Below are 22,087 nucleotides of genomic sequence, written 5' to 3'. Positions count from 1 at the left end.
TGTAATGGGAAAAGGAAAAGATTTTACTTTGTTAAAACTCATGGATGACTTTTTCCTCATTTTCTTGTTCATAGCATATTAACATCCCTTACTTGCCTTGCTCTAACACAGTCAGGGAAAGCAATGGATCCCACAGCAAACACTACAGATAAACTTAGTAAAATCTATTTAATCAAACTACTTAAATTTTTCTTTCTTCTACCCCTGATGTCTTAATGTTCCTGGTGATTTACTTCCCAAGATGTCCACTTCATATTGTTTTTGCTGGATGATTGGAATAGAGGACCCTTTCATTGTTGTTTGCTTCACTTGAGTTGAGATGGAATGGTTCCAGTTGTGTAAACAGCTCTTGGTGATCTTCCAGTCTTCTTTCCAATACCCCATGGAGATGCAGTTGATTAAGCAGGGCACAGTGTGGGCAGGTGCTGCACACAATTCCCCCACAGTTCTAGCATCCCCCTGTGGGCCTTAAGTCGGATTCTAGTCCTAGCTCTTTATGGGTTCAGACAACTAATCATAATTTACTCTGAGGTGATTTGGGTCATGTACACAAATTGCAGATAGAATTAAGTTAATAAAGTCCTTTTATTGTGTGCACGGCCAAAGCCAGGTCTCTAGAGAGGAAAGACTTATTGACTAGTTACCTCATGTATTATATGCTCAGATAGAGGGACCTGAAGATAAGAGCCATAAAGCAACTAACAGTATCCAATTAACACAGAAGATTAGGCTCTCCTTCTGCCTGAAATTTATCAGCAACAACAGTTTTTATATCTGATGGAATTATTTGTCTTTTCTTTTAATGGGAGGACTGTGGAGATAGGAAAGGATTTCCATGATAAAAAAAAGTATTTCCCATATCACTTATATATTAAGATTTTCATCTATGAATAACTGCTTTCACAAATCTTATAAAGGCAGTTACCAAGAACTAGAAGTTTGTCATCACATGTAAAATTTTTATTAGTACACAAAAATTATTTTTTACTGAATTTACATGTCAAAAAAAGTTTACATTAAGTTTTCTTATTTTTAAAAGTTCTACTTGAAGAAATTTATCTTAATTCCTTTTGGATGAGTAGTGCAATTTTCTCAATGATTTTATGTGATAGAATCTTCCTGAAAAAAACAGTTTTGGACTATAATAAAATTAAAAACAGATACTAAGCATTTAGCTTTCTCTTTCAAACAATATTGGATTAGGCCTACTGTCATAATTCATCGGGAATTTTTCTGTAATTATACAATAGCTAATGAATGTTTAGCTATAATTAATATATCAGATATTGAATTAAAATTTTAAAGTGTGGTATTAGGCTTCCTTGTGCAATATTATAATATACAGAAATTTAAAGATGTTATTTTAAAGTATGTTCATCTTTCCTGCAAAGAATGGTCAAAAAATCCTGGGGCTTCCCTGGTGGTGCAGTGGTTGGGAGTCCGCCTGCCAATGCGCGGCACACGGGTTCAAGCCCTTGTCCGGGAAGATCCCACATGTCGCGGAGCAAATAAGTCTGTGCGCCACAACTACTGAGCCTGTGTGCTGCAACTACTGAAGACTGTGCGCCTAGAGCTTGTGCTCTGCAACAAGAGAAGCCACCGCAATGAGAAGCCTGCGCACCACAACAAAGAGTAGTCCCTGCTCGCCGCAACTAGAGAAAGCCTGCACACAGCAACAAAGACCCAACACAGCCAAAAATAAACAAATAAATCAATTAATTTTAAAAAAATCATGAGATTTTCCCTATATTCGTTAAAAAGGATCATTTATTTATCTTTTTTGCCTTTTTTTAGACATTGTAAGTTATTACTAGTGTAAGGATTTAATTTTAATGAAAACTGTTTGAGAGAGATATATATAACACCATTATATATTCTAATAACAGTAATACACATAATACATATTATAAATGTATATTATGCACAGTATCATATATATTATACACAGAATAGACAATATATTCTAATAACACTAATATATATATCAGTGTCAAAATTGGGTTTATAAATCAATCAGTATATTTTAAGTTCACAAATAAGCTTTAAACACCAATGTCTTTATAAGTGAATTCAATCACACAAATTTAAACCATTGCTCTTGGTACCATGTCCTATTCAAGTCGTTTACCCTTATAGTATGCCAGACTTAGCTTTTCTTTTTTCCTACTCTGAACTAAGGTAATTTTTGTATGTTTGCAGTGAATCAGGTCCTTTGAATACCATTAACAAAATTGTATATTTCCTCCACCCTACTAAAAGATATGTATTCCTCTTTCATTTTACCGTTAGAATTCAGAGCAAGGAACAAGAGAGAAGGTCAAATTTTCCATTCTCTTTGATACCCTTGACCAGAGGCAAAAGAGAATATTGCTTAAAAAGTTTTTTTAAGGAAGGAGTCAACTTATCTAGAATGTTTTATTAGAAATTCAGACTTAGAATTTCAGTCCTGTATAAATATCCCATCCAGACACTAAACTTCAGCTCCAGCCTATTCCCAGGACATATTACAGGGTTTTCCACATGAAACATGTGACAAGTCTTCTTTATAAAGTTTTTTTTTTTCAACATGAATCTTTCTGAATTTATAAGACAGAAGAGTAAGACTTTATGGTGGTTTCTTGGGAGAGTTGGAGGAAGAGTAGATTTTGTCAGTGTTCATTTCCTATCACTTGTATTAGATAATGTGTTTCTTTGGAGAGCCAGATTATTCTTTAACCTTAGATAGATCAGCACAGCATAACTGACCAAGAGAAATAATGCATTTAGAAATCTGGGCTCTATAATAAGTTCCTCTGCATTTCGGTCCCTATCATTTAGGCTGTAAAATTTTTTACCATTAAGTATTTATTTCATTTCCTACATACAGAAATAATGACAAAAGAGTATATTGCAAGAACAGAACATGAAATTTCTGATAGGCTGTACTTTCTCCTCATTATTTATGTTTTGGTCTCAGTAATAGCAGTGAGCTTTTAAATAAAAACCTCAACTTCAGTTAATTTGGCTACTAGAATAAAAGAAATATCAAGGGTGTCTTTCTGGCAATCAAATAAAACACCCAGTAAAGTAATCACTTTTTCACTCCTCCATTATAAAAATATTGGACTTTCAGTAAATATTTGTTCTACCCACCAAAGACCAAATTTCTACTAAAATAAAAAAGAAAGAAAGAAAGAAAGAAAAAACTTCCAGTGCTTTTAAAACTATTTCCATTCAGTTCTTTAAAGTATTGCAGTGACAGGAGATGGGGTATAGAATTGACCTTTGAAAGGGATCAGTTTTCTTTATAACAACACAGGAGTCTTCAACGTTAAAAAAAAAAAAATCATGTCATTCAGTATATTTCACAACCCAGCACGTGCTTGAATGGCCCATGACCATAACAAAGCATTAGAATTGACATAGAAAGGAAAAAAATAGATATTAAAAAGACGTTGTTATCAGTAAGCCAAGAATTTTGATTTAAAGAAAATATACTCTGAGTAGTAAGGGTTTCAGGGAAACAAACCATAGTTGTGACTTCCTGCAGGAAAGGTTTCCTACTTACTGTTTTATTTGGTTCAGGACTTTTTCTACTTACATCTTCTTTATACATCCATAGAAATCTAGAAAGAAAGTAGACCTGATAAAATCATGTCAATAAACCATCAGTTTTCCATCAACAGATGAATGTATAAAAAAGATGTGGTTCATATATGCAATGGATTGTTACTCAGCCATGAAAAGGAATGAAATTGGGTAATTTGTAGAGACGTAGAGGGACCTAGAGACTGTCATACAGAGTGGAATAAGTCAGAAAGAGAAAAACAAATATCATATTTTAATGCATATATGTGGAATCTAGAAAAATGGTACAGATGAACCGGTTTGCAAGGCAGAAATAGAGACACAGATGTAGAGAACAAAAGTATGGATACCAAGGGGGGAAAGCAGGGGTTGGGTGGATGTTAGTGGGATGAATTGGGAGATTGGGATTGACATATATACACTAATATGTATAAAATATGTAACTGATAAGAACCTGCTGTATAAAAAATAAAGTTAAAAAAATATTCAAAAAATAAATAAAAATAAATAAGCCATCAGTTTGTAGTCTTTACATGGAAAAGAAAGAGTAATGTAATTTTTTCAGTGTTTTGAAAATAAAATTGATATCAATTTCACAAGTTGAAAAAATACAAACATATATATATGCATAGCATACACACACGTGTGTGTATATATAATGCAATGATAAGCATATAATGTATTTAAAATTAATTTAGAACCAAGTATTTCACTTTTGTTGTAGAGCTGGGATAAGCTTTCTTATATTCTTCTGTTTTCTTTCACTGTCTATCCCTCTCCTCCTGTTCATTCTCATTTTCATTGAGAAAAAGAAAAGCAAATTTAGATTGACAATGGCTGTACATCACTGAGATCAATAACACCATGCTTGTCTGCAATATTCGTTCATCCAGAGCCATTGTTGTATTACTTTCCAACTTGCTACAGGACTGGAACTTAAAAATTATGTAATGTCGGGCTTCCTTGGTGGCGCAGTGGTTGAAAGTCCGCCTGCCGATGCAGGGGACACGGGTTCGTGCCCTGGTTTGGGGGGATCCCACATCCCGCAGAGTGGTTGGGCCCGTGAGCCATGGCCGCCGGGCCTGCGCGTCCGGAGCCTGTGCTCCGCAACAGGAGAGGCCACAACAGTGAGAAGCCCGCATACCACAAAAAAAAAAAAAAAAAAAAATTATGTAGTGTCAGTGTTCATAGATAGGAGAACCACCTAATACTGTTACTATTTGGGGAATATGATCTGACACTTTATAGGATATGCTCCTGCCTTACAACGAACTGTGCTCTTACGACTAGTGCCTTTATGTCAGACCACTCCTTCTACATGTGTAGAGAGATTAGGATCTTCTTATAAATGCTGGTACTTTTCTGAAAGAACCAGTTATCAATATAAATTGTAAATTCAAAATGGGCAAATAAAGGCCATTCTATTTTGTTCACCAGCATATCCTCAGAGCCTGGTACAGTGGCTGACACATAGGAGGTATTCAATGAATATTTATTGAATGAATAATAGTGCATGAAGATTAAAAAATCCACTGGCATGACGAAGTAGTCATGCTTCGTTTCATTGTACCTGCCTTTGTCTATAAATATCATAGTTATGATAGGCACTTTATCGTTGAAGTTATGGTAACATTAATAATAGTGTAACCATCTAGAAAATAGTGGCATATTTCTATCCATTTTTCAGCCAAGTTAAAAAAATCTGACTGGAATAAAAAAATTCAGATATCAATGCTGTTGAGAGTCATGGTAAAATTATATGGGTGGTCATACTGTTACTTTTGAGTTCCTGCTCTATAATTTGAACAATTTTTCCTGTACAATTTTACCATAGTATGTGGATGCTATTCTAGCATTAATTTACTTTTTAAAATTGAACCATAACTGAACTATAACTGCTTTTTAACTGACTTCCATCTTATGAGTAGTTCCACTATGTTAAAAAGCGTACAATGTTAGTTAATATGTCGTTTTTATTAGGGTGACCCACTGAAGAAACTTCTTCTAGTAAGCCTACAATCTCTGTATATTTATTGGATAAAGGTCTTTTTCTAGATATTTTATTCTGCAATGTTTAAGCTATAATGTACCGTCCAAGAAAGAATATTTTATCGTAGCTTGATTGATCTCTGTGCTTAGATACACTGGTGAGTACCTTTTCTCTGAGCCTTAGTAACTAGGGAAAAAAAGACCTCACTATATAATCAGTCCCATTAGACCCTAATTTCCAAATTAGCCTTCTGGAACTCTAAATTCTGCTTAGAGATTTTAAGATTTCAGTTTGGTAATTTTGGCTGACGTTCTATATGAGCTCTACGAAAGAAATGCATGGCTCCAAAACCCTTCTTTTGCAGACCACCAAGCTAGAATTTGCTTACAACTTAGTCCCAATAGAAGTACATTAACTCTGTGTTAAGGTTTGTAGTTTCTTTTGGAGCTCACAGCTCTCATATGTTTCTGGTTTACATAACCACCCATGTCATTAGAAACAGTGAAATACAAGGTTAAAATACCCAGAAGTGATGAGAATTGTAGTCATAATAGAATCATGATATTTTTAGGAACATGTCAAAATTCAAATGGAAAATGCAGAATTTTAATAAGGTAAACCTCACTGAGTGGTACCCTGACTATCATAGCAAATCAGACTCTTCTGAAAATGTTTACATTAACTTTTCATTGCTATCAAATTTTGTATTTCTATCTAAAATTCTGCATTAAACTTGGAAATACATTCTGTTCTACATTTCACAGTAGATTTGTCTACATAAATGGAAACACTAGGTGGATAGAGTAAGTAGTGAATTCATTTCTTTCATACTTTCTTTTTTCTGCCTGTGGTTTAGCTTAGTAAAAAACCCATCAAATATCACACATGCAACTAGGTCTGACAAACATCTCTCCTTTTTTCCTATAAAAGACTAATTTTGTGCTTGCTAATGGGTCACTTTTATCATCACTAGCGCAAGAGAACTTCAGATAATTTCCCTGATTTTGTTTGTGGTTTCTCTGTTGCAGGTAAATATTACCGTATTTGTGAAATGTTTAGTAAGGCCTACTGAAATCATCTTTTTCTTCACATAGCTATTTAAGAAAATAGTTCCCTTTTGTAACTCTAGAATTTGCTAGTTTTATTTTTTCCATTTTATATCCTTTATTTAAGAATTTGCACCTTGAACTGGGACTCAAAAATGCATCCCAAATTTTAAAAATTGACAAAAAACAATAATCTAAAATAATCTTTGGCCCTTAAAATAGGAAGAAATATCTGTGATCACTGAATATAAACCTCTGAGTTTTCAAGTGAAGAAATTCGCTCCCAGAGAGATGACATGATTTTAAACGACTTGGTTAAGGTGTCAGTGAGATATAGCAGGAGGTAACCTTTCAGATACAATTGGATAATTTCACAACATTGCAACTGTTTCATTTTTATAAAATGCAACTTCTCTTTACAAATAACTCAATTTCATTTCTTTTTATGGCTGAGTAATATTCCATTGTATATATGTGCCACATCTTTATCCATTCATCTATGGATGCTAATGTATATATATGGAATCTAAAATTTAAAAAAAAAAGGTACTGATGAACCTAGTTGCAGGGCAGGAATAAAGAGGTAGACATAGAAAACGGACTTGAGGACATGGAGTGGGAGGGCAAAACTGGGGCGAAGTGAGAGTAGCATCGACATATATACACTACCGAATGTAAAATAGTTGGCTGGTGGGAAGCAGCCGCGGGAGATGGGCTCGGTGCTTTGCGATGACCTAAAGGGGTGGGATAGGGAGGGTGGGAAGGAGGCTCAAGAGGGAGGGGATATGGGTACATGTGTATGCATATGGCTGATTCGCTTTGTTGTACAACAGAAACTAACACAGTATTGTGAAGCAATTATACTCCAATAAAGATCTATTTAAAAAACAAAACAACAACAACAACAAAAAACAAATATAAATTTACAGTCATCACAAGATCTACGAAGGAAAAGTACATGGAGAGACACACCTATAATAGGGGGACTTGAGTTCAGAAAGGACTTTCATGAAATAATATAACCTGAGTTAAGATCTGAAGGATGAATAGAATTTAATTAGGAAGTTTTAAAGACAGGTACCCGTGTGCATTACTCATGATCCTACCCTAGAATTGTCTTCAAATGTTATAAGAAATAAACATTTATTATTTTGAGTCAAAAAAAATGCAACTTCATTTCATTTCCTCTGTCCCTAACCTTTTTAAAATGACTACTGAAGTAAACACCTGTTTAGAGTATAGAATAGCCAGTAGATGATGTTTTTACCAAGGATGCCAGAAATCTTGTTTAAAGATGCTTATCTAAGATCTCTGTATGCATCTGATTGCAAATTGCTGTTTTCCAGCAAAGGTTAATGGACACCTGTTTGGACAGGAGCAAAGCATAATTATTATTTTTTTTTGCTTTGAGGACAAACGTGAAAGGTGCCTGGAGAGATCTATGAAGGCTGTCTCCAGACTTGTGTAACGCATTTGATTAATGAGGTAAGGTCTCCGGCCACTGGTAAAACAATGGAAAAACAAAGGAGCATAGGTTGAGCCTCAGTTTACGGTTGCCAACAAGAGTTCTTGTTTTAATGACACTCCCCCACTTCTGGTACAATGACACTGACATTCTGAGCCATCCTATCCCTTTTCACTATTATAACTTTTGGCCTTTTAAGACTGACTCCAACTACAAAAGGAGTTAAGTGTAAACAGAATTCTTTCCTTTCATACTATCTGAAGAGGTAAATGGTGTTTCAATGCAAAATAAACAGAATATAGCTATGACATTTATATAATTAAGACACAGTTATTAATACAAAGTATTCTTATATTTTTAGGTGGTATTAATTTCTTATTTTCAATTATTTATTTACTTTTACTTAAGTTTTTTTTTTTTTTTTGATGTGGACCATTTTTAAAGTCTTTATTTGAATTTGTTACAATATGGCTTCTGTTTTGGTGTTCTGGCTGTGAGGAATGTGGGGATCTTAGTTCCCTGACGAGGGATCGAACCCACACCCCCTGCTTTGGAAGGCAAAGTGTTAACCACTGGACCACCAGGCAAGTCCCTCATTTTCAATGATGTATACCTATTCTACCTGGTAGCCTGAAATTAGGAATTAGACAGACATGTGCAGGTCATGTACACTTAATCATTTCTGATTAACAATTAACGATACACTACATTTCATACCTTTAGAGTTTATGGGGAGAAAACTGTTCTCCCCTTGAAGAAGTTACATACTTGATTTGATTTATTCTTTGTACTCATTCAAATAACATTTATACACGACTCACAAAAGCCAGACACTCTGTCAAAAAATAAACATTCTGTATTTCTAGTCTTGACTTTTGTCCTGAAGGCCAACTGAAAAGGTTCAAGAAATTTCCTTTTTAATACCATATTATCTTCCTTCTGGGTTTCTGATTTTTGTAATGATACTACCCTTCACTTACTTCTAAGATGTAACTCCTGAGTCATCTATAATTCCTGGCTTCCTATCTTCCCCCATAGTTACTTAGGAGAAAAGTGATATCTTTTTCCTCTCGAAATGTTCTATTTCCATTACTGGGACCATATTTCAGACTTCATTCGTAGACTCCCTCATTGACACCCTGGCCTCCACTCTAACCTTCTTTGGGCTAGTATACACTAAAGCCTAATGAGTCTTCCCCAGACACTCTAGAATCCTGTCTCACACAAAAATAGGTTCAATAATTTCATAATACCTACTTTTCCTTTGCTTGAACAAACAACTTTAATAGCTTCACATTAACACCTAACTAAAAATTTTTGACTGGCATCCAGTATCCTCCCTATTTTGGCTCCAGTCTTATCTCACCCAGCATAACTTAGGTTTCTCCTTCAAACAGACCTTTGGCTCCACCTGTATAATCAACCTTCTGAACTCTAACCTTGGCAACCACATTCCTGATTTTGGTATAGTGCTATACTCTTCTTTTGTTTTGGCAAGTTTTCAGCTATTTTCAACTACTTAAAATTGGTCTACATTACAGTGTCCATTCCAAGGCCTATGAGAATTATATTAAAAGGATAATTTTTACTTTTTAATTAAAATTAAAAAAATTTTTTTAAATTAAAATGATTTTTTTGGCCATGCCATGCATCTTGTATGATCTTATTTCCCCGACCAGGGATTGAACCTGGACCCGGCAGTTAAAACTCTGAGTCCTAACCACTGGACTACCAGGGAATTCCCTAAAAGGATAATTTGTAGTTTCAGACTGTTTGGGTTCAAATCCACACCCTGATCAGCACAGTCTAAATTAAGCTGAAGTGACAATTTCCGCCACCACAAGGGGAAAGTTGCCTGCGATGAGGCCAATATAGATAAAAGCAGAGCCTGGGGGTAGAGGGATGAGTCCTGATGACTTCTGAGTGATGCATTCACTGTAAATACTGATTTACAGCGATTCTACCTGCCTAGATTTTTTTGGTTCCAAGAATCCATCAATTCCTTTTTTTCCTTAGTCAATTTCAATGACATTTCAGTCATTTGTAACAGAAGGAGTCCTAGCTAGCAGTCCAGAATGCTTGCCTTATGTGACCATTGTATTTTTTCATCACGCTACATGGAAACTCAAACTAAAGTAAAAAGTGTCTTGATACTCCTCTCTAGAGTTATATCCTTGACCTGGATACCCTATAACCTTTAGACATTGCTAATTTCTGTCCCCCCAGGATTTCTTTTTCTTACCTATGGCTAACTACCTCTTTTTCTTTCCTCACATTTTCTCAAAAAAAAGAATCTTTAGGATTAACTAAATACATTCATGCAAATCTTGACATTGCAATTACCTTGATAGGAATTTATAGAGATTAGTTTGTTCAATCCCTCTTTTTCTTAAGGGCATGAAGATAAACACACACATATGTAAAATGGTTTTCAAAGAACCTGAAGTACAGTAAACCATAAAAAAAAAGCTAAATAATTTTATAACTATTTTTATTATCAGGAATTCCTTTATTGTGTCCCTATATTAAAAACTCTCTAAGTGGACCAAGATTATTTTGTTTTTTGGAGGGGATAAAGATTCAGATACTTCAGAATATTTGAACCAATACTTTATAATAATTTTAAATTATTCTATCTTCTGAATTGTTCATGTTTTCTAAATTAACTCAAAGTAAACACCATAAGTGGTTGTTAGTAAATTCACACCTGAAGTTAATATTTAAGCCTCAAATTGGAGAAAGCACTTTAAATATATATATATATATATATATATATATATATATATATATATATATATATAATTTATTTATTTTGGCTGTGCCAGGTCTTAGTTAAAGCATGCAGACTCTTAGTTGTGGCATGTATGTTGCAGCATGCGGGATCTAGTTTCCCAACCAGGGATTGAACCCGGGCCCCCTGCATTGGGAGCAGTCTTACCCACTGGACCACCAGGGAAGTCCTGGAGAAATCACTTTTGCAAATGGAAATAACCTATGCATTAAGATGTATTAGCATAAATGTACTGCTATTATTGAGTGAAAATTTGCATTGACTCAAGTGGAAATATAAAGAAATCAGCATTACAATGATTACAGCTTGGCAGTTAACCATCAATAGCTGGGGATGAAGTGTGATGTTGACAGTACTATAGAGAAGAAAGACATGTTGATGAATTGGAATGTGACACCACACAGGAAGTCAGCAGTGGCATTACTGAATAAAAAAGGCCATGGGCAGGGAAAGAAATTGGTGCTTCAGGAAGGAAAAATGATGGTATTTTACCAAGATAATTAAGGAGATTTTCCTTTGTGAAAAGTAGTTTCAAATAATTCACACACCATGTATGAAGCAAAGGATTTCTGTTTTGTCCAACTGAAGAATATTCACAGCTAAGACCTAAAGAAGATGACAGTAAATACTAGGCAACAGAGTCAGTGGGCAAAATCTTCACACCTTTTCAGTCACCATGAGTGAGACAAAGGACATCAGAAAATGTGGAATTTGGGGTGTCTGTGAAATTTTACTTATCATATACCACTTAATATACTGTTTTGATCCATTTGGGCTACTATAACAAAATATCATACCCTGGGTTGCTAGTAAACAACAAACATTTATTTCTAACAGTTCTGGAGGCTGGGAAGTCCAAGATCAAGACACCAGCAGTTCAACATCTGGTGAGGACACCTTCCTGGTCCATAGCTGGTCTTTTTTTTTTTTTTTTTTTTTCTGTACGCGGGCCTCTCACTGTTGTGGCCTCTCCCGTTGCGGAGCACAGGCTCCGGACGCGCAGGTTCAGAAGCCATGGCTCACAGGCCTAGCTGCTCCGCGGCATGTGGGATCTTCCCAGACCGGGGCACGAACCCGTGTGCCCTGCATCGGCAGGCGGACTCTCAACCACCGCGGCATCAGGGAAGCCCATAGCTGGTCATCTTTTAGCTGTGTCCTCACATGGCAGAAGAACTGAGGGCTCTCTCTGGACCCTCCTTTATTAGGGCACTGATCCCGACTATGAAGACTCTACCCTCCCGACCTAATCAGTACCCAAAACCTCCACCTCCAAATACCATCATTTTGGGAGTTAGGCTTTAACATATGAATTTAGGGGAGACAGGGGACACAAACAGTCAGTCTATAGCACTTACATTATGGTTGCTATATATTTTACTTTATTTATACTTCTTTTCTGATTATCTTGGGTAAGAGCAAGAGAGTTTTGATAGCCGTGCCTGTCCCATATTTCAAATAGTCCTGAGAAACTGAGAAGGGTGAATGAAAATGACATAAAAGGGCTTCCCTGGTTGCTCAGTGGTTGAGAGTCCGCCTGCCGATGCAGGGGACGCGGGTTCGTGCCCCAGTCCGGGAAGATTCCCACATGCCGCGGAGCGGCTAGGCCAGTGAGTCATGGCTGCTGAGCCTGCATGTCTGGAGCCTGTGCTCTGCAACAGGAGAGGCCACAACAGTGAGACACCCGCGTACAGAAAAAAAAAAAAAAAAAGACATAAAAAACTCTTCGCTTGCAAGTAACAGAAACTAATTCCTGCTAACTTAAGCAACACAAGAATTTACCAGGTTGTAAACAGGCTGAACAACAAGCTTCCTAAACATCAAAACCAGGGAAAATCCTGTGATTTAAAAGGCAATGTCATCAGGCCACCACCCTCTGAATAAATCCTCTCCAAGTATTTTCTTTCCTTGAGCCATTCTGCTCAACAATCAAATTCCAGAGTCTAATTGACTTAGCTTTTGACAAATTACAAACCCTTGGCCAGGAAAAACAGGGGTGCTTTGGTTCATAGTCCCAAGACTAAATCTAACTACGATGAAAGAGTTTGGGCATAGATAATGAATAGACCAAAAAAAAAAAAAAAAAAAAAGTACTGAGGGCAGCCATAAATGCATAAGTCATTTACCTAGAGAACACAGAAAATAGATAATTGATCCTAGTGTGCTACATTTAAAATTTTTTTATGTGGAAAACTTTAATCTCTCAAGCTGATTTTACCATTTCTTTAGATACATATATATATTTTGGGGGAAAAAATTATTCAAAGAACAATATTGATGCACTCATTGGTATAATAAAAAGTTGTCTACTTTCAAATACAAATTTATAGCTTTTAATAAAAGACAGCAAGCTTTGGGCTTCCCTGGTGGCGCCGTGGTTAAGAATCCGCTTGCCAAAGCAGGGGACACGGGTTTGAGCCCTGGTCCAGGAAGATCCCACATGCAAAGGAGCAACTAATCCCGTGTGCTACAACTACTGAGCCTGCACTCTAGAGCCCACGAGCCACAACTACTGAGCCCACGTGCCACAACAACTGAAGCTCGCGTGCCTAGAGCCCATGCTCCGCGACAAGAGAAGCCACTGCAATGAGAAGCCCACACACCACAACGAAGAGTAGCTCCCGCTCGCTGCAACTAGAGAAAGCCCGCACGCAGCAACAAAGACCCAATGCAGCCAAGAATAAAAATAAATAAATTTATTTTTAAAAAAACAAAACAGCAAGCATCACTCCTCCTGAGTTTTAATTTCCTTGTCTGTGAAATGAGAGATTGGGACTAGATAATCTCCAACTCCTACATTCTTTAAATCTATGAAGGTAATGATCCACTGCAAGCCAGTCTCGATTAAAATATTTTTCAGAGATGTGTAGAAATTAAAACTCACCCTTTGATATTTTGGCCTATGAACCAAAGTGGCTGGGTTTAGGGAAATAGGTCATGATATGAACTGTTTTCCCTGAAATTAGGAGTAAACCTCTGATGTCTATCCTGGGTCCTTATTAACTGAACAGCCTGCTACAGTTCATATAAGAGCAAAGTTGTGAACTTTCTGGAGTAAGTACTCTTACATATCTTGAAATTAGTGAATAAAAAACCAACAATTGATATTATCTGATTTTAGCTGCTATTTTCCCTCTTCCTAGAGTTCCCTATTCCTTACTTTAAAGTATGAACAAAAAATATGAATCTGATTGACATAAAATATAGGCATTAACAACAGAGATAGTCCCTTATTATATTTGTCAGCAGATATTAAACAAACAAACATTTTTGATGGAAACAGTTCCTCATGCATGTTTGTATGATGTCAAGTCCTATGAATAAAAATATAATAGAGAATTTAATGCATGGTAAGTATGGTTTAGAATACATTTTTTTTTTTTTTTTTTTTGCGGTACGCGGGCCTCTCACTGTTGTGCCCTCTCCCGTTGAGGAGCACAGGCTCCGGACGCGCAGGCTCAGTGGCCATGGCTCACGGGCCCAGCCGCTCCGCGGCATGTGGGATCTTCCCAGACTGGGGCACGAACCCGTGTCCCCTGCATCGGCAGGCGGGCTCTCAACCACTGCGCCACCAGGGAAGCCCTAGAATACATATTTTAATAGAGGATGTCTTTGGTTTCTATTATTCCAACACTTGTAAGGAAGCCACAATTTCTGGCTAACCTCCAAGACAAAGAAACTGTTTTAAAACAACAACAAGGGCTTCCCTGGTGGCGCAGTGGTTGAGAGTCCGCCTGCCGATTCAGGGGACACGGGTTCGTGCCCGGTCCGGGAAGATCCCACATGCCGCGGAGCAGCTGGGCCTGTGAGCCATGGCCGCTGAGCCTGTGTGTCTGGAGCCTGTGCTCCACAACCAGAGAGGCCACAACAATGAAAGGCCCACATACTGAAAAAAAAAAAAAAAAAAAAAAACCCAACAAAAATAGAAATACACTTTATAATAAAATTTTAAGTAATATTTTATTGGCGATATTTGGTGGCATTCTTACCAGAAGTCTGCTACCAATTTCTTTGGCCTGTGTAATTTGAAGTTTACAGACTTTCAAAAGCATGGTAAGGACTGCGGAGAAGGAAAGGGTGGGGGAGGAGAAGAGGGAAATTGAAAGGTAGAGTACAGTGACGAAAAAAATAAAAGCATATCATTTAAGAGTCAGTGGCTAAGTTTACTTAATTCTAGTCTCTCAATTCAATCCAAAGCAAATGAATGCATTTTTAAATAAGCTATTTACAGTATGTGATGAAAGAAAGTAGAATGTGTTAAACCAAATAACTGATGATTAAATGCTGTCAAGTCAGCGTGGAGATGTTTTAACCCATCAGTCATTATTCATTTATTATTGGGTAAATTCAACTTGACACTGTTATTCAACACTGCAGTAGTGAACTCTTTCCGAAATGTGGAGTCTACTTACTATACTTCTATTTTCTGGTATTTAATTATTTTTTATTATTATATAGGTACCATAACCACCTGTCATAACTTTGGGAAAATAGAGAAAGAAAATAAATTGAAATCCATCACTATATTATCCTTTAATTCTGTATTAGTTTACTTTCCTCTGGCTTGTCCTTAGTATGTGTATGTAGCTCAGAATTTGGCATGTGAATTTTTGGAATGCTATTACTCTCACTTAACACATAAATAAACATTTTCAAATTATAAGAATAGAAAGCATACCCATAATATTTAGTGGCAATATAATATTCTGTCATGTATCAGATCTCCCAAAATTTATTAAACCACCACCAATCTTGGACTTTAAAGCCAATTTCCATTTTCTTTGTATAAGAATTAATATTGCAATGAAAATTACCTCAGTATATTTTCTTCCGTGTTTCCTTAGGATAGTTATAACACTTTGGGATTCATTTGGTAAAGAATACAAATATTTTTATAACTCTTGTTTCCATTAGCAAAGTGCTTTCTGAAAAGGCTGTCTGATTACACTCCCACCAACAATATGGAACTTCATTTTCCCCTGACAATCTAATTGATGAAAACATTGGTACTTCATTAGCAGTGTTTTGGCTATTTCTGAGAAACCCTTTGTCCCACAGTTTTCACTATTCGTTACTAACTGTTCTATTTTGTGATTTATTACTGCTTTATTACCACTCTCCATTTATCTAAGGAGTCTTTTTGCTAACTTGGGGGGCACTTAAAGATCCATGAGGTAAAACAGTGGTCTCAAATCATTATATGACAATCCCAATGATATCATCAGTCTCCATAAAAATTTATATAGGTTTACCTTGTCCTAAATATGCAGTGTGGGATATAAACGATCATTCCATTTCAATTTTAATCACTGGGAATTAATAAATATATACAAAAATATGGATCGCACATGTGAGTATTAGTTCTTTACATTTGGTCTCATATTGTAATGTTTCAAATGAAGAAAATGTCACACAACGGGAACGTGAGATAGGCAGAAGAGTGTGTATCTATTGTTATAGTTGGTTTCAAAGGAGATAGCTTAGTAAGAGGAAACGTGGATAGGTTAGTAAGAGGAAACGTGGGTCTGCCACGATAAGGAAGAGAAACACTGTTGATTCTCTGCCGTTGAGGATGAGGGCTTACACTCCCCTTTAAGAGACATAAGTGTGTGGCTGTTACTAGGGAGTGCTGGTTATGTTGTGACATTGTTCAGAAAAGGGTGTGTTAGGTGGCAAGGTATCTGAAAGAAAAATGAAACATTTAGTCATCACTCTAAGTTGTTATTTTATCAGCATAACAGGCAACAACTTGTTTCACTAATGTGTTTTTAATGGTGTCATACTGGCTCTGAGAAGGCTTAATGGTGTCATACAAGTGCAGCAGGCTTTTATATTGTTAAGGATGAAACATGAATAGTGAGTTGTAAAAAAGTTATGGTATGCAAGGTGTGGCCCTGAGCTGATCCCATATCCTGCAAGTCTTTGTTATCTACCCCCGCCCCAATGACACGCATGGGGGGAAATCTGTTTATGCTCTCTTATGTATGGATTATCTAGCTTTATTTAATATTCTGATAAATACTTTTACCTGTGCTCAGTAATTGCATTGGCTATTTTATCCATCCAGGATACCCAGATACAAATATTTTCAACAAAATTTCCTAGAATAGTAACGGAAATTCTTTGGGGGTTTTCATGTTACAAATCAGTTTAATATTCTTTCCTTCTAGTACTAAAGAATTATACGATTTAAACAATCTAAACAAATTCTGACCTAACATTGAACTTAAAAAAACATGTCTAGGAACATCCCTAACAGGATATTCTAATGTCTAATTAGATCATGCCTTATAAAGAAATTTTCACTGAGATTTAATTAGCCTGCACAGATTCACACCTAATGTTGTAATTAACAATTGCAGAAGCTTACATTTTCATATGAAGACCTTTAAAATACTTTCATTCAATTCCTGGAAAGTAGAAATCATTTTTAAACATAAGAATTACAGCTTTTCCTATTTTACCTTCTTAATATTCTTTTTTCTCCATATTTTATTTTATGGTTGAATATTTTGACACTGTTTTTCTCTTCTGGTTTTTAAAAATTAAGCAGATAATTGATTTAATCATCCATTATAAGCTATAAGCTTTTTATAAGTATTAGAAGTATAGAAAAGTATCAACTAAGTGATTTGATTTGAATACTCTTCCAAATTTCCCTGCATCTAGCCTCACACCCTGAAAATAAAACTTCCACTATTTATCGAGATAGTTTTACAATTAAAGCCCTACTTTTAAAATGTAATACCTTTAAGCTTTATGCTTTTTAAGGCATCAAGATAGTAGTTTATCAAAGACTAACTCTGCAGCTTACTTTCCAAAACGCTGGGGAATTGGGGAAAATACTTTTAATTGGGAAGACATGATGAAAGGATCATGGGACCCCATATCATGCTAAGAGACATTCATGAGCTAGGGATAACTGGAGAGCTAAAGGTAGCACAACGTCATTGATCACCATGGTGAAGAGGAGAGGGGTGATGCAAAGATAAAATGGGACCAAGAAAAAGTCTGCTTATTTCATATTTTTCCAAAGTTATCTATGCATATAGATAACTCTATGCTCTTCTCTTCAATTCCACCATAATCCTGCAGGTAATCTGAAGAGGTATCTTCATGTAGTAAACGTATAATGCTATTCTTCATGAATAAAGAGGGCACCAGTAAGTCTACAGAAAATAACATTTGAATTTGAATTTGTAGGTAGAATTGTATTGGCCTTGTGCCTAATGCCATATATTACCAATAACCAACTAGATTTAACAGTTGTGACTAAGGTATACATTTTTAAAATGTAAACATTGTAGGGGCTTCCCTGGTGGCGCAGTGGTTGAGAGTCCACCTGCCGATGCAAGGGACACGGGTTCGTGCCCCGGTCTGGGAAGATCCCACGTGCCACGGAGCGGCTGGGCCCGTGAGCCATGGCCGCTGAGCCTGCGTATCCGGAGCCTGTGCTCCACAACGGGAGAGGCCACAACAGTGAGAGGCCTGCGTACCGCAAAAAAAAAAAAAAAAAAAAGTAAATATCTCACTATTAATTAATGTTAAATTTCATCAAGATTTCTGAAAGGAAAATTTTTTTTGATTATCAGATCTCTTCTTCTCTTTCTCACTGATGACCCTTTATACTCTTGTGAGGCAATTTGGCAAATATTTGACGTATTTAAACAATGAATAGGCTTGGCACATGCTTTGAAGAGCTTACCCAGAAGAGGAGACATGCAGGTAATCAAATAATTTCAGGAACATTTTCATAAGTAATGAGATGCATAGAATACTATGAAGCACATAGAAGTCTTCTAAGAAGATGAGATACTTAGTTAGAATTAGGGCGAGACAAGAATGGGAGTGATGAGTAAACCAGTTGTGGACTGTAAAGAGTTTCAGGTAGAGATAGAACAAAAGGGACAATCGCACGAACATAATGACGGGTAATTAGAGGGTGTTCGGTATTGTTGAAATGTAAAAATTGAACAGGGATACTTGAAGTAGATGAAGCTGAATTCAGGTGTTAAATGTCATTATGGTGGGCTTCCCTGGTGGCGCAGTGGTTGAGAGTCCGCCTGCCGATGCAAGGGACACGGGTTCGTGCCCCGGTCCGGGAAGGTCCCACATGCCGTGGAGCGGCTGGGCCCGTGAGCCATGGCCGCTGAGCCTGCGCGTCTGGAGCCTGTGCTCCGCAACGGGAGAGGCCACAACAGCGAGAGGCCCGCGTACCACCAAAAAAAAAAAAAAAAAAAAATGTCATTATGCCACCTTGACCATGTACTAGTAATAGTTATGTAGCAAAGGAACAACATGGTCTTATTTACATTTTAGATATGATACCCTGGGGTAGTGTGAGAAATTTATTTGGGGAGGTCCTTGGAGGGGAAAGAACAGAGGCTGGGAAAATAAAGGTGTGAAAAAAATCCACAGGAGAAAGATTAGGGGCCTGAACTAAACATGTGCTTTTCGGTACAGAGAGTGAAGGGACAGATTTACAAAACGTGTGTAAGGTATGATTCACTCTGTAACCAGTTGGGTGACAACAGTTGAGAGAGTTGGAGGAATTCAGGTGATTGCCAATTGAATGGTGAACACACCATCCAAAACAGGGGATACTAGACTAGAAGTGACGTGTTGCATGTGAGATGTCACGGGAACTCCAAGTACAGATAACGTTAGGCAATGGGTTTTGTGAATCTGGATCTCAGGATTCCTTACTATTAATATCTGCTTCTTCCCTCCACACTGTGGAATTATAAACCTTTTTTTCTGAGCTGGTCCTTGTCACTATTTTCCTGGCCGCCCTTCTCTTTATGGTTTTGTGGTTGTACTGTAAAGTCTCTGAGGAGAGATACAGTGTCTTATTCATGTTTCTTCTAATAATTAGCACAACTTCATGTTCTTTTTGGCACTCAAAATATATTAAATCACTCCTTCCATCTGTGAGACATTGAGGCTACAAAGATGAAAAACAGGCATAGTCCCTGCCCTCAAATGGCACATTGCATCACTGTGCGAGCAGACAAACACATAATTACCTCTTCATACCTGTAATATTGTAGGGGCTACAAAAGCAAGGAAGTAGCTATTGAATGGATCTTGCAGAAAGGAGGAGTGGGTAGGGATATTTTGAGATAAGTTTACTGTGCAAAGCCACGTATGGCTGCTGCTTTCAAGATGCCACTTTCGCTGTAAAATGCAAAGCCCAAATGAGTAAGCTACCTCATTCCTCCATAACACATAGCTGCTGAAAGAAGACATAAGCCTATTTTTTTTTCTTACATTATCAGTTACAGTTGACACAATGGCTCAATTCCACAGTATCAGATGTGGATTTCAATTCTGTCCAGTTTTGTTCTCTCTTCCCCTAGGTCTTGCCCTACTCAGCGTGGTTAAAGCATACTCACTAGCACTTTGTCCCCATACTAATGCACAGAGAGGGGAAAGATAGAAAGTAGAGGGCAATTTTCTTTCTAAAAGATATTACCCTGAAGTTGTCCACATAAATTCTACTCATAGTCCTTTGCACAAATTTATTCTCAAGACAAAAATAAGATAAAAGGGAGGATGAGAAACAGATTTCTAGCTGGGCTGTCATGTGTTCTGAAGAATCATGTGAGTTATATTATCAAAAGGAATGAAGGAAGAATAGATAATAGAGGGTTATATCACCTTCTCTGCCATAATCACTTAATCCCATTATCATCATACCCAACAGAACCATGATTATCAGAAATTATATCACATCTGTGAACTCAAATTGTTCATCCTATTCTCTGACCCAGTAATTTTATTCTTGCAGTTCACTTGCTCTAGTATTCCTCGCTACTACAATTCTTCAGATTATCTGTGACCTTGAGCTCCATTATTTTTTTCACTACCAGCAGCTTCCTCTTCTCTTTTCTTTGGCCAGTTTAGAATTCTATGATCTTTTAATGTAATCACAACATTGAAAATAATCTTAGTTCCCTTGTCTCCTTCTAATTGTATCATAATTACATACGTCCAACTGTGATTGTACCCATTTATCCATCTCCTCTGGGCCTACATCTTAGCCTTTCAACATTTCTAGAGGAAAAATTAAGAAACATAGATGATTGACTTCACTTTATATTCATTATCATAAATTTCATGTAGACAAACAATACCAGCCAGATATCCTACTATACTCTCTTTGTAAACTTGTACATTCCCATGCTCTAAGGTAAATAGGTGATACTTCCTCTCCCCACAAGCCTCTTGCACCCTCAGGGGCTCCACCCTGAACAATTCCAATGGCTTAATTCACAATGAAAATGATGTTCAACCTTGAACACTCCCTTTCCTTACCCAAGCTTGTGGCGAATGACCTCATACTTCAAACATGAATTCCGCGATTTTATTCTAAAAGATATTTATTTTTTATGGGTTTTATTTATTATTATTTTTTAATTTCCCTGCACCACACAGCATGTGGGGTCTTAGTTCCCCAACTAGGGATCAAACCCGTGACCCCTGCACTGGAAGCGCAGAGTCTTGACCACTGCACCGCCAGGGAAGTCCTAAACGAAATTTAGAAGTCAACCTACAGGTACCAAGTTTTTCCAAAGAGAAAGCAGCCCTCCATCTATCAAAGGAAAGTCCAGACCATGCAGTTTTACTCTAAACTCCACCCCCTGCAAACTTCTCAGGAGATATGTTCAGACATTTCCCAGAATCTTCAAATTCATCCTTTCTAATGGGGTACCCCCATCAGCATACTCGATCAGCTCTAATACAAACTATATGTCTTCCTTTCCATCTGTATCATCCTCCAGATACTGCTCAATTTTTCTGCTCTCTTTCTCAGAAAACTCTTAAAAATTGGGTTCAGAAGTTGCAAATTTCCAGGTATAAAATAAATAAGTCAAGGGGATGTAATGTACAGCATGGTGACTATAGTTAAAAAAAAAAACACTGTACATCTTGACTCTAACAACTTCTCATTCATTCTTTAACACATTTAACAACTTCTTTCATTTGTTCTTTAACACAGTCCTGTCTAGCATCAGTCTTTATAACTCCACTGGGGTCACAGTCTCCAATGATTTCTATACCAGATTGCCAGATTCAAAGGACATTATTTGATTATCATCATACTTGACTCTTGGGAATATATGTAACGGTTTGACCTTTTACTCCTTCTTGAAATTCTCTTCTCTGTCATATCAAGCTCTTTGAATTTGCCTCCAACTTTCCAGGATGTTCATTTGCTGTCTCAGTCT

This window comes from Mesoplodon bidens (assembly GCF_964165515.1).
Source record: "Mesoplodon bidens genome assembly, chromosome: 9".
NCBI lineage: Eukaryota > Metazoa > Chordata > Mammalia > Artiodactyla > Ziphiidae > Mesoplodon > Mesoplodon bidens.
This window is presented reverse-complemented; position numbering follows the sequence as displayed.